Source organism: Pelophylax lessonae, assembly GCF_965119305.1.
Source record: "Pelophylax lessonae genome assembly, chromosome: 1".
Classification (NCBI taxonomy): domain Eukaryota; kingdom Metazoa; phylum Chordata; class Amphibia; order Anura; family Ranidae; genus Pelophylax; species Pelophylax lessonae.
The window spans coordinates 858,033,213-858,047,326 of record NC_138768.1 but is presented as its reverse complement, the minus strand read 5'-3'; positions in this window follow the sequence as shown (position 1 = coordinate 858,047,326).

Here is a 14,114-nt window from a genome sequence, read left to right as displayed (position 1 = left end):
TAAAAAATCCTAGAAAATGTGATTGATTAAATGAACTAACCACTAGATGGCAGTGGTGTGACGAAATGTAAAGTGACTATCGTGTAAGCTTCTATGAAAGAGGTTGTAAACCCACCTCACAAACTTTTACCTATAGGTAAGCCTATATTAAGGACGGCCGACATGTCCGGCCGTCCTGCTTCCGGGTTCGCGTCCTCCGGCCATCTGATTGGCCGGAGGCATGATTACATCACTCCCGCGCCTGCGCGCGGGAGCCGCTGTTCACGGCACTGATGTCATCGGCAGTATGCACTCTAAATATCTCCTAAACGGTGCAAGTTTGGGAGATATTTATAGCACCTATAGGTAAGCCTATATTAAGGCTTACCTATAGGTGCTATAAATATCTCCCAAACTTGCACCGTTTAGGAGATATTTAGAGTGCATACTGCCGATGACATCAGTGCCGTGAACAGCGGCTCCCGCGCGCAGGCGCGGGAGTGATGTAATCGTGCCTCCGGCCAATCAGATGGCCGGAGGACGCGAACCCGGAAGCAGGACGGCCGGACATGTCGGCCGTCCTGTCGCTGAGCGGGCGGCATGGCGGGGGCTTCGTTTTAAGGGAAGTACTTCATAATGAGCTAGTATGCAATGCATACTAGCTCATTATGCCTTTCTCTTTACAGGGCTTTTTTTTCTCGGTTTTTTTTTTGGGAGTTTACTTCCTCTTGAAGTAATTTCATACAAATATGATCAATGATTATAAAAAACTGTTGGTGTTATTATAACCCCGTGCTAATTGTGCAATGAAACTTGAAGTAAATCCACCATTAAAATATGCAAAGCAAAAAAATATATATTGAAAAATATAAATATAAAAAAACAATCTAGTCCCATACACAGTCCATATAATGCTTCAAGTAAAAAAACTTTTCTTTGTGCAACAGTGCAAAAAAGTGCCAATAAATATAAGGTGCTTGTAGTGTCCACACGTGCAGATCCCACCGTCCCACCGTACAAGCTTTCTCTCTAAATGAACTCACCAGATCTTTAGCTGGAAACACCCAGCAAACTCGCTTGTGATAAACTCCACTTTGTATAATCCCTCCACAGGAATCTGGTAGTAATCTTGCTTAATTATATCCTCCACCAGGGATAGTGCTCTCAAGGATAGGGAGATGATTTTAGGGAGGAGGAGAGAAACAAATCTGACATAGCGTAATTCCGTTAACCACTTTACCACCGAAGGATTTTGCTGTCTTACAACTGGGCCACTTTTTGCGATTCGGCACTGTACGAACTTAACTGACAATTGCGCGGTCATGCAACGCCGTACCCAAAAGAAATTTACGTCCTTTTTTTTCCCACAAACAGAGCTTTCTTTTGTTGGTATTTGATCACTTGTGTGATTTTTACTTTTTGCATTATAAACAAAAAAATAGCGACAATTTTGAAAAAATAACAATATTTTTCACATTTTTTTATATGAAATCCCCCCCCCCCAAAAAAATGTAAAAATCAAAATTTTTTAACATTTTAGGCCAATTTGTTTTCTGCTACATATAAAAAAAAATCACAATAAGCGTATTTTGATTGGTTTGCGCAAAAGTTATTGCGTTTACTAACTAAGGGAAAGATTTCTGTCATTTTTGGTGTTTTTTTTTTTAACGAGTAATGGCTGCGATCTGCGATTTTTTTTTGCGGGACTGCGACATTGCGGCGGACAGATCGGACCCTTGACTGACATTTTTGACACTTTTGGGGGTACCAGTAACATTACTACAGTAATCAGTGCTATACATATGCACTGTTACTGTAAAAATGACACTGGCAGGGAAGGGGTTAATTTTTATTGGAGAGGGAGGGGTTAATGTTTGCCTGGTGCTTACTGACGTGTGGGGGGGAGGTGACTGAGTGACACAGGGACAGATCGCAGGTTCAGCTATGCTGAACCCTGCAATCTGACCCCGCCTGTCACTTAGGAGATCCGCCCGCTTTGTTTACACAAGCGGGCGGATTTCCACACTCGATTCCCCGACGATTGGGGAAGCGCAGCGGTGATCACCGCCACTCCTCCCTTGGCCCGACTTCCGCTGTGACTGAATACAGCGGGAGCGAGCCTCCGGCGGCGCGCGCGCGCCGCCGAGAGAGGGGAATGTCTGGCGAAGCAGGTCAACGTCGTCAGACGTTATCCAATCACTGTGCCGCAGTAGCAGCTCAGTGAGCAGCGGTAAAGTGGTTAAAAAAGAAAAAAGTTTATTTAAATAAGTAGTAGCACCCACATGACAATGTGTCAACCCGACACTAGGATTCTCGGCAATCAAAATAAATGCAATGCACAAGGAACTCCCGGCCGTCTCCAGCCCTGGTGTCCTGCTAGATGTTTGCGGTGTCTCTCTCACCACAGCATCCTAAGCCACGCCCTACTAGTTTCGTCACACTGACGTCTTCACGGAGCAGTCAGTGAAGATGACACCAGACGCAACGTCCACACGCCCCCTTACTGAGCCGGCCTACTGCCTCCTGTGCTGACTGATTACACGTGGGACGCTGCGATTGGATCCTCAGCTATCATTTTTACATGTGCCTGCCTATTGTATCATTGTGAGTAGTTTTTTAATAAATTTTATACATGTGTTTTACGGGATTACGCTATGTTCCTCTATATACCCATCTGATCATCACATGGATAATTTGAGAAATTGACCCTTCCATGGCGCTATTCATGTTCCCTTGGAGTCTCTGACATTTATGTGAAACATCTTTTACTTGGCGAGGCTTTCTCATTCAGTTGAGTAGCCATAGCGCTCTGGTAAGCTGCTCCCTTCACTTGTGCACTGTGGTGTCCCCATTCTACACATTCCCTGGGTGTCACAGGAAGGAAGGACTGTTATCATACGATCTCTCCTTGGTTTTGCTTTGGATTTGCTCCATCACCTGGCTTGTTCCTTGGGACTTTATTCACTTTAAAATTGTTTTTGGCAACTTTCTATCCTGCTGGATGATGTTTTTGTATTATTTATGATGTTTATTATTAGCGCTGCACTTTTGTTATAATTATTGTATTTTTGATCACTGTCTGTAGATCTTGTGCTAGCTGCTTTTTTTTTTTTTTTTTTCATTTGCACCTAATTTCTCACACAATTTATTTATCATTTATTAACCCCCCCCCCCTTTTTTATCTTTGAGCAAAAGTTATCGCGTCTACAAACTAGGGGAAAGATGTATTTTATTTTTTATTTTTACAACAGACCGTTGTCCTCTCTGAAATCAATGCAGAGCTCCTGTGTTCCTCTTATTTAGGAACACAGGTCTCTGTATTTAATTACAAGCCCATCCCCCTGACAGTTACAAAACACCCCCTAGGCTCACACTTAACCCTTTGACCGCTCCTGGGTTAACCCCATTCCCTGCCAGTGTCATTATTTACAGTAACAGTGCATATTTTTAGCACTGATTACTGTAGTAATGTCACTGGTCCCCCCAAAAGTGTCAAAAATGTCAGTCAGGGGTCCGATCTGTCCGCTGCAATGTCGCAGTCCTTCTAAAAATTGCTGATCATCACCATTACTAGTAAAAAAAATAAATAAAAATTACATAAATCTTTCCCCTAGTTTTTAGATGCGATAACTTTTGTGCAAACCAATCAAAATATGCTTATTGCAATTTTTTTTTTACCATATGTAGCAGAATACAAATTGGCCTAAAAAGATGAAAATTTTTGATTTTTAATTTTTTTTGGGAATGTTACATAGCAGAATGTGAAAAATAGTTTTTTTTTCAGAATTGTCACAATTTTTTTGTTTATAACGCAAAAAATAAAAATTGTACAGGTGATCAGATACCACCAAAAGAAAGCTCTGTTTGTGGGGAAAAAAGGAAAAATATATACACACACATATATATATATATATTTCTTTTTTTTTTTCAATTAATTTTTTTTCTTTTTTTTCAGCAGCATCAGGCTCTGTTGCTGCAATATTAGTACCCTCCCTGTTTGCCGTAGGTGTCAGTGCGTCCTTCTGCGTGAGCAGGAATATTTTTTTTCACATTTTTTTTTTGCATAGCAGCACTAATAATATTAAAGAGGAAGTAAACCCTCCTCTGCAACTTTTACCTATAGGTAAGCCTATGATAAGGCTTACCTATAGGTACTGTAAATATCTCCTAAACATGTACCGTTTAGGAGATATTTACCTTAAATACAGCCAGTGACATCACTGGCGCATGCGCTCTGAAGGAACGACCGCTGGTGCCATTCCCCGTGCAGTGACCATCAGCTCCCGCGCGCATGCGCGGGAGTGACGTAATCGCGGGTCCGGCCAATCAGATGGCCGGATGCCTGATCCCTGCCTGAACATGTCGCCCGTCATACAGGTAAGCGGGTGGCACAGCGGGGGCTCATTCTAAGGTAAGTATTTCATAATGAGCTAGTATGCGATGCATACTAGCTCATTATGTGTTTCTCTTTCAGGTTGGAAACATTTTTTTTTTTTAATGAGTTTACAACCTTTTTAAGGGCGTAATTGCTGCTCCCTTTGTGCATCTCAGATGCTCTTCCTTCAGCTCCAGAAGTGGGTGGTTTTTTTGGTGGTGAACCAGCAACAATAATATTAGGACCATAATTGCTGTACCCACTTGTGCATCTCAGGTGCTCTTCTTTCTGCTCCAGACATGGGTGGCTTTTTTTGTGGTGAACCAGCAACAGTAATATTAGGGCCATAATTGCTGTACCCCTTTGTGCATCTCAGGCACTATTCCTTCTGCCTCAGCAGGGGTTATATATTTTTTTCCTTTATTAATTTTTTTCTTTATTAATAAAAAAAACTAAAAAAAAATGGTTTATAGTGCACCAAGCACAAAAGTATTGCACCCAAGCACCATATTCCCTTTCCACACTCTATACTAAAAAATTATCAAAATCCCAGCCAAAAAATAAAACACAATAATAAAATAGTTCATAGTGCACCAAGTACAAAATGATTGCACCCAAGCATCATATTTCCATTATACATCTATATTAATAAAATGCAAGTGTCTCTGTGTCCAGTTTCCCTGTGTCCGTGGGATTGCGCTACTGCGCATGTGCCCCACGGACAGCCGTTGGGACACAGAGAGACTTCGGGCGGACGGCCGGCGCTGGGTGGGCGTGTACAGGAGCGGATCCCCGCCCACCTTTCAGCATCCTCCTCAGGATTGGCGCCTACTCCATCATCCAGCTTGGGAAGGAGATGTACTCCACCTCGGTGGCGGAGAAGAGCGCGGCTCCGGTATGGAAGGAAGCCACACCGCTCCGGTATGGAAGGAAGCCGCACCGCTCCGGTATGGAAGGAAGCCGCACCGCCGCGAGCAATATAGCAGCCGCTCGAGCAATATAGCAGCCACTCTCTCTTCTTAGCTGCCAGTAACATGCAGAGAGAGAGAGAGAGAGAGCGGAGTGCACTGAGCCCGCCCCTCCTCCTTCCTGTGTTTTCCTGTACACAGAGGAGGAGCCAGGGAGCGAGCTGCCACAATGGTTCTCTGATCTGAGGTCTGACATTTCAAGCATGGGAAGAGGGTGAATGTAGCTAGGGGGTGGGATGGATGGACCTGGGGGAGGGATTTAGCCGGGGGGGGGTTGTATGGAGCTGGGGTGGATGGACCTGGGGGGGTGGATGTAGCTGGGTGGATGGATGGAGCTGGGGGAGGGATTTAGCCGGGGGGTTGTATGGAGCTGGGATGGATGTAGCTGGGGGGATGGATGGACCTGGGGGAGGGATCATTTAGCCGGGGGGGTTGTATGGAGCTGGGTGGATGGACCTTGGGGTGGTGGATGGACCTGGGGGGATGGATGGACCTGGGGGAGGGATTTAGCCGGGGGGTTGTATGGACCTGGGGGGGATGAATGGACCTGGGGCAGGGATTTAGCGGGGGGGGGGGGGTGGTATGGAGCTGGGGGAATGTAGCTGGGGTGGATGTAGCTGGGGGGATGGATGGACCTGGGGGAGGGATTTAGCCGAGTAGGGGTTGTATGGAGCTGGGGTGGATGGAGCTGGGGGTATGGATGGACCTAAGGGATGGACCTGGGGGAGGGATTTAGCCGGGGGAGTTGTATGGAGCTGGGGTGGATAGATGGACCTGGGGGGATGGATTGACCTGGGGAGGGATTTAGCCGGGGGGGTTGTATGGAGCTGGGGGGGATGGATGGACCTGGGGGGGTGGATGGACCTGGGGGGGTGGATGGACCTGGGGGAGGGATTTAGCCAGGGGGGGTGTATGGAGCTGGGGTGGATGTAGCTGGGGGGTGTATGGAGCTAGGGGGGAGGATGGACCTGGGGGATGGATGGACCTGGGCGAGGGATTTAGCCGGGGGTGTATGGAGCTGGGGTGGGCATTTGGGGTGGATGTAGCTGGGGGGTGTTTGGAGCTGGGGGGTGGATGGACCTGGGGGGATGGATGGACCTGGGGGAGGGATTTAGCTGGGGGGGGTGTATGGAGCTGGGGTGGGCATTGGGGGTGGATGTAGCTGGGGGAGGGATGTAGCTGGGGGGGTGGATGGTCCGGGGGGATGTGTGGAGATGGGGTGGGCATTTGGGGTGGATAGAGCTGGGGGAGGGATGTAGCTGGGCGGTTTGATGGACCTGGGGAGGTATTTAGCCAGGGGGGGATGTATGGAGCTGGGGTGGGCATTTGGGGTGTATAGAGCTGGGGGGTGGATGGAGCTGGGATGGGCATTTGGGGTGGATAGAGCTGGGGGGTGGATGGTGCAGAGTCCGACCCCTGCATTCTGTACATTACACACTCCTGTCCCATGTACTCTGTACATTACATACTCCTGTCCCCTGCATTCTGTACATTACATACTCCTGTCTCCGGCATTCTGTACATTACATACTCCTGTCTCCGGCATTCTGTACATTACATACTCCTGTCTCCTGCATTCTGTACATTACACTCTCCTTCACTATATACACAATAATGTACATTATATACTTCTCAACAGTCTCAACAGTTGCTGGTTGCTATGCAGTCTCTGACTATTTTTATGAAGTTCTTCTTTAAGGTAGGCTGAGCAATCAAAGCATATTTTATGAGTACTAGGGAGTCTGGGTTTTGTTTACCCTATCCCTTAAGCCCCTCCCACTGCTAAGCAATTGGCCACTTTCACAGTTTGCCGCGGCGTGTCTCTGCGTCCAGTCCCTGTGTCCGTGGGATTGCGCTACTGCGCATGTGCCCCAAGGACAGCCGTTGGGACTTGGAGCGCAGACACTTCAGGGCAAAATTGTTGAAGCGGCGGGTGTGCGCGGGCACGCTGCAGGTGCGCGCTTGCGTGGACTTACTGCTAAGTGGCAGCGGCCGTTACAAGTGGCGGCGGGCGAGCGATGTCACGCGAAAGCCGCTCGGTCAGCTCTGCGCGTGTCCCTGATGTTGCTAGGGCAACAGGGACGCTATGCGCAGAGCTGGCTACGTCATGCGGCTCTATGTTCTAGCGCCCGTTAATTTAACGGGCTTAATGTCTAGTTCTATAATATTCAGGTATAAAAACCACCCCAAAATCCACATCATGTCCGTAAGACCAAAAAGAAGAGGTAGGTGCTCACAGGCCACTAAAAGAGGGCAAGCAGCCTCTGTGTCCACATTGAAAAGTGGTGGCCACAGACATGGTGCATCCTCTGCAGGTAGGGCACACTTGTCCTTTTTTCCGGTGCTGGCCATGTTATTGAGCCACAACATGCAGATTAGTTGGTGGAGTGGATAACTAAGCCGTCCTCATCCTCCTCGTCCTCTGTCACATAAGCTCATACTATTTTGCCTTCCCCCGCAGCTGTCAAAGTGGCCAGTTTCACAGGCTCCTTGTCTACAGCTACTCCTTCTATAGCCTCAATATCATGCATGTAGGAGTCACCTGAATTATTTGATCACAGTGTCAGTTGCATGATGCTGGGGAATGCGCAGCAGCTCAAATGCTCCAATGTTGGTTCTCAGATTGAGGAAGGGAATAACGTGAGCCTAGAGAGAGGGGGTGACAAGGACGGACAAGAAACTAGCAGTCACGTTGCCACACCTGCAGCATACTACCAAGTTTGCTCTAGTGATGAGGAGGGAGGGAGGGGATGGTGAGGTCACTGACTGTACTTGGGTGTCAGAGAGTAGAGGAGGAAAGTGAGGAGGAGGAGGTGTAACAACTCCAACGAGGCAGGATGTGCTCCAGGGGCCGCCTTAAGGGAAGCCACCCTATTGCATCACGCCACATAGCTCCACAGGTGCAGGGCACTGCTAACTCCCCGCTGACTTCCAAAAGTTCATTGGTGTGGGCTTTTTTCAACACATGTGCAGTAGACTGCAGCATTGCGGTTTGCAATCTCTGTCTGAAGCGGATCAAGCGTGGCCAGAACACCAGCCGCTTGGGGACCATGTGCTTGCCAAGTCATGCAGTCCGTTGATAACAGCACCACAAAAGACCAACATCATAAAAAAAGCATACTTCACCTTGCTCCTCATCTGAGATCTCTACCCCCACTATACATTATGTCTTCTCAAAACCTGCACCGAGAGGGATAATGGTATAGCAATGAGTGCCACAGATACTTGCACCCAATCTGCTAGCAGTACACCACCTGTTGATTTGACCAGCAGGCAAATTTCGCTACCCTAGTTGCTGAACTGTAAAAAGAAATACTGTCCCAGCCATCCACATGCTCAGCGTCTAAATGGTAGCTTGGCCAAATTGCTAGCACTACAACTGCTCCCTTTTCATCTGGTAGACTCTGCCCCCTTTTGTGAATTTGCAGAATGTGCTGTACCACAGCGGCAGGTTCCAAAAAGACATTTCTTTTCACGTAAGGCCATTCCATCTCTTTACCATCATGTGAAAGGTAGTGTTTTGGCCTCCTTGGAGAGAGCAGTCAGCAGGAAGGTTCACATTACTGCTGACTCTTGGTCCAGTAGGCATATTCAGGGAATTGGTCCAGTAGGCATATTCAGGGAATTTATATTTCTTTCACGGCACACTGGGTAACCCTGCTGGCAGCTGGGAAGGATGCAGGAAAGGGTTCAGTGCTGGAGTTTGTTCTGCCCCCACGCCTCCATAAAGCTGGTGCTGATTCTGCCACATCTGCCTACTCCACCCCCTCCTCCTCTTCTTCTTCCTCTATGTCCTCTTCTGATCAATTATTCTCTGAACCAGCAGTGCTCCCGAAGTGTTCAAGGGGCTACGCAAGCAGTCAGGCTAAAAGATGCCATGCAGTACTTCAGTTGGTGTGTCTAGGGGTCAGGAAATATAACGGGCCAGAGATTCTGTCAGCTCTGCAGGAGTAGGCTGAGAGGTGGTTGATGCCACGGCAGCTTGAGCCAGGAATGGTTGTATGCGACAATGGCACCAACCTTTTCTCCGCCCTCCGACAGGGACACTGGACACATGTTCCATGCTTGGCACATGTCCTGAATCTGGTGGTGCAGTGTTTCTTGAACAGGTACCTGGGCTTACAAGATCTTCTGAGCCAGGCTGGAAAAGTTTGTGGCCATTTTTGGCAGTCGTACACTGTCAGTGCTCGACTATCTGACATTCAACGGGAATTCAACCTGCCCACCAACCGCCTCATTTGTGACATGCCCACCAGGTGGAAATCAATATTGGCAATGCTGCAGCGGCTGCACATGCAGCAGAGGGCCATAAATGAGTACCTGTGTGAGTATGGCACATGGACAGGCTCAGGGGAGCTTGGCTTCTTTTCACCACACCAGTGGCTTTTGATAAAGGATGCATGCACTGTCCTGTCACCATTTGAGTAGGCCACAAGGATGGTGAGTTGGGACAATGCATGCATCAGTGACACTATCCCTCTAGTCTTCCTGCTGGAGCATGTGGAATCATGGACAGGGCACTTGAGGCAGAACAGCGGGAGGAAGAGGACTTCCTTTCCGCACAAGGCCTCCTTTATGCAGATGTCATTCCTGCAGGGCGACAAACCACACAGGAGCAAGAGGAGGAGGATTGTGGCAGCATGGATGTAGAGGATAACATAGAGCAGTCTTCAAGGGATGGTTTTCATTCCCCAGAAACCCCAGGAGTTGTACGTGGCTGGGGAGAGGTTGCTCCTGACAATGTCATCCTTTGTGACCCAGAGGACTCAGAATATCATGCCTTCTCAAACTTACACTGCATGAACTCCCTGATTCTGCAAAGCCTGCAAAAGTATTAGACGATTTGTGGTATCAAGTTGTCCTAATTTTTTTTTTTTTTTTACAGCAATTTTTTTTTTTTTTCATAAATCAGCCATAACTGAGAGCAGCCAGTAAATACATGTCAAATACATATAGGGTCCATTCACACATCTGTAAAATGGGTCCGCATTCCTTCCACAATTTGGTGGAACTTTTACAGACCCATTGATTTTCAATTCCAGTCTGAAAAATTAGGCATTAACAGGATAAAGAAGTAAGTGTCGGCCATTCCAGGCCCCAAAAATTAGCCCACATGTTTACCTGACAGCTAAGAACATTGTATTCTGTGGCTGTAGGTACATTAGGCATTCACAGGATACAGAACTAATTGTCGGCCAGTATTGGCCCCAAAAATTAGCCCACATGGGTTTACCTGACAGCTAGGAACGTAGTATTCTGTGGCTGAAGGTACAATAGGCATTCACAGGATACAGAAGTAAGTGTCGGCCAGTATTGGCCCCAAAATTAGCCCACATGGGTTTACCTGACAGCAAAGAAAGTTGTATTCTGTGGCTGGAGGTACATGAGGCATTCACAGAAAAAATAATTGTCGGCCCTGAAAGGCCCCAAAAATGTGGCATTCAATGGACATGAAATGCCTTTTATGCCGCTATATGTAGCGAAGCCAAGGGCCAGGAATTGCTGTGGGTGGATGGTGGTCTTGCGGATATTTGTGGCCTGGCTTGAGGAATTTAAATGAAACATGGTCTACTGGTCACATGTGTTGAATTCTTCAGAGATCCGTGCCTCATTCATTTTTATAAATGTGAGGTAGTCTACACTGTCCTGAGCTAGGCGAGTGCGCTTATTGGTCACGATCCCCCCTGCTGCGCAGAACGTCCTTTCGGACAGGACACTGGATGGGGGGCAAGCCAACATTTCCATTGCAAATTGTGCAAGCTCTGGCCAGAGGTCAAACCTGCCCACCCAGTAGTCCAGGGGTTCATCACTCCTCAGAGCGTCCACATCGGCCGTTAACCCGATGTAGTCGGACACCTGTCGGTCTAGGCGTTCCCTGATGCTGGATTCGGAGTACAGCTGTCGATGGGTCGGCTGAAAGAAGGATATCATATCTGAAGTGACCAAGACATCTTCAAACTGCCCTCTTCTTGCAGGCGCTGTTGGATTGCTACCCACAACTGTCTCTCTGTGAGTGGAAATTCCTCTGCCAGCGCACGCAAAAGCAGAATGCAGCATTTCCCGCAGCAAGGCCTGGAAGTGCAGCATTCTGACCGCCCTCTGTGATGCTGGTAACATTTCCACCATTTTTTATTTGTACCAGGGGTCTAAGTACGTTGCCACCCAGTACTGGTCCTTGCCCTTTTTGCTTTTTATACGGGGGTCCCCCTTAAAACACTGAAGCATGAAGGCCCCCATTCGCACTAAACTCGAAGCGGTGTAGTGGCCTGCTTCCAGCTCATCATCCAGGATATTGTCGTCCTCGTTCTCCTCCCCCCATCCACGGGTAACACCAGGGATCCCAGAAAGGTTTAAAGCATGCTCTTCTTGCTCCTCCTCATCCCCCCCAGCACCATCCTCCTCTGACTCCTCTTCAGACTCCTGCTGTTGACTTGTCTCAGATGGAGTAGCACCCACTGGGAATTCATCCAACATTGCGACTTCCTCATCTTACTGCTCCTGCTCCTCGACAGCTTGATCAATGACACGATGCAATGCACACTCCAGAAAGAAGGCGTAAGGTACGATGTCACTGATGGCGTCCTGGCCGTGACTGACCAGTTTGGTGATCTCATCGAATGGCCGCAGAAGTCTGCATGCGTCCCGCATGAGCAGCCACTGGCGAGGTGAAAAAAAACCCAAGCTCCCCAGAACATGTCCTGCCGCAGAGTTCATACAAGTAGTCGTTAACTGCACGTTACTGCTGGAGCAGCCTATCAAGCATATGCAAAGTTGAGTTCCATCGTGTCGGGCAGTCACAAATAAGACGCCTGACGGGCAGGTTGTGTCGCCGCTGAATGTCGGCAAGGCGAGCCATGGCTGTGTAAAGTCTTCTGAAATGGCCTGAGATTTTCCTGGCCTGCTGCAAGACGTCCTGGACCCCCGGGTATTTGGCAACAAATCGCTGCACCCCCAAGTTCAGGATGTGTGCATGGCACGTGTGTTATTTTGCCCTGTTTCAAAACTCTCAGCAGATTGGCACCGTTGTCGCACACCACTTTTCCAACTGTCAAATTGAGCGGTGTCTGCCACTGATCTGCCTGTGAACACAAAGCTGAAAGGAGTGCAGGACCAGTGTGGCTCTTGGCTTCCAGGCACAACAGACGCAGCAGAGCATGGCAACGTCTCACCTGACATGTGGAATAGGTTCTGGGGATCTTGGGCGGCGCTGCGGAAGAGCCGGTAGCAGCAGAAAAGGAGGAATCAGCCGAGGAGGAGAGGGAGGAGGGAGGAGGAGAAGAAGAGGCAGGCCTGCATGCAATCCGTGGCGGTACAACCAAATCTACACGCGTGCCACGGGTTACATGCTTGGCGGCCATCAGAAGGTTCACCCAGTGGGCAGTAAAAGTGATATACCTTCCCTGCCCATGTTTGCTAGACCATGTGTCTGTGGTCAGATGTATCTTGGCACCAACACTGTGTGCCAGAGATATATTCACTTGCCGCTGAAGATGGCCATACAGCTCTGGAATGCCCTTCTGCGAGAAATATTTCCTGCCTGGGACCTTCCATTGTGGTGTTCCAATGGCCACAAATTTATGAAAGGCCTCTGAGTCCACCAGTTGATATGGCAGTAGTTGGTGGGCTATCAGTTCCGACAAGCCAGCAGTCAAGCTTTGGGCAAGAAGGTTATCCGGCGTCATCATTTTTTTCCGCTCCAACATTTGGGACACAGAAGCCTGCCTTTTTCCAGAACAACCTGACTAGGGCATCATGGAAGGTGGAATGGAGGACAAATGTGAGGAGGGAGGAGAAGGAGAAGGAGAAGAGGCTGGACGGTGAGAGCCTGGTGTGTGGCTTTGTGGGTTCTGACGGTGTTGCTCCCACTGGGCTCAGTGATGGGAGTTCAGGTGCCTTCTTAAGGCGGTTGTCCCTAGGTGAGTGTTGGGTTTACCGTGACTTATGCATTGACTTCAAAGGCTGCAGATGGCAACACTGTTGGCAGCAATGGACACATTAAAAAAGCCCACACTGCGGAGCCATGTGCCGGCATCCTGGGAGCGCCAGATGTGACTGTACATGGTTGATGGCTCGCTCTTGATACATTTGCAGTCTGCTTTGTACCTCTTGTGCAATGCAAGTTCTGCCTGCCTCTCCTCCCTATCTGCCGGTCCGTCTCTCCCTCTGAACTCCCTTCCTCTTCCTCTCTTGTGGGCACCCACGTAAATTCCATAGACACGTCATCATCCACGTCACCTTCCCCACCCCTAACAATCGAGATCTCGGAGTAGGCAGCAACAGCGGGGGCCAATCTCCTTGGGCTGATCTGGGTACTGTCGTCAGATTGCTGAGTGGCGGCTGTTGCTACCTCCTCTTCCTGATCCAATGCCAACAATGGCTGCGCATCACAAATGTCTTGTGATGGATCGGAAAATAATTCCAGTGACTCAAGCGGAGGGTATGTGGTGGTGGTGGTGTTTGTGGTGGTGTCTTTGGGGGTGCACACAGCAGAGAGAGAAGATGGTGCAGATAGAGAAGATGAGGAGGGTGCAAAAGAGGAAGGCTGAGTGAGCCACTCAACCAAGATTGGTGCATGCTTTGACGTAATCGAACGCACCTTCTGAAACTTCACACTTTGGCTCCGGCCTACTGCTCCTGCTCTATCCCTACCACCCCTGCGTAAGTGTCTGCCTCTTCCTCTGCCTGTCATGTTTTTAAATTACCATGTGACAAAAGTCTCAAGAGAATTGCAGTATATCTGGAAAAAGGTATATAACACTCTGCTTCAAGCTGTGGTATTGGGAGGCCACAGG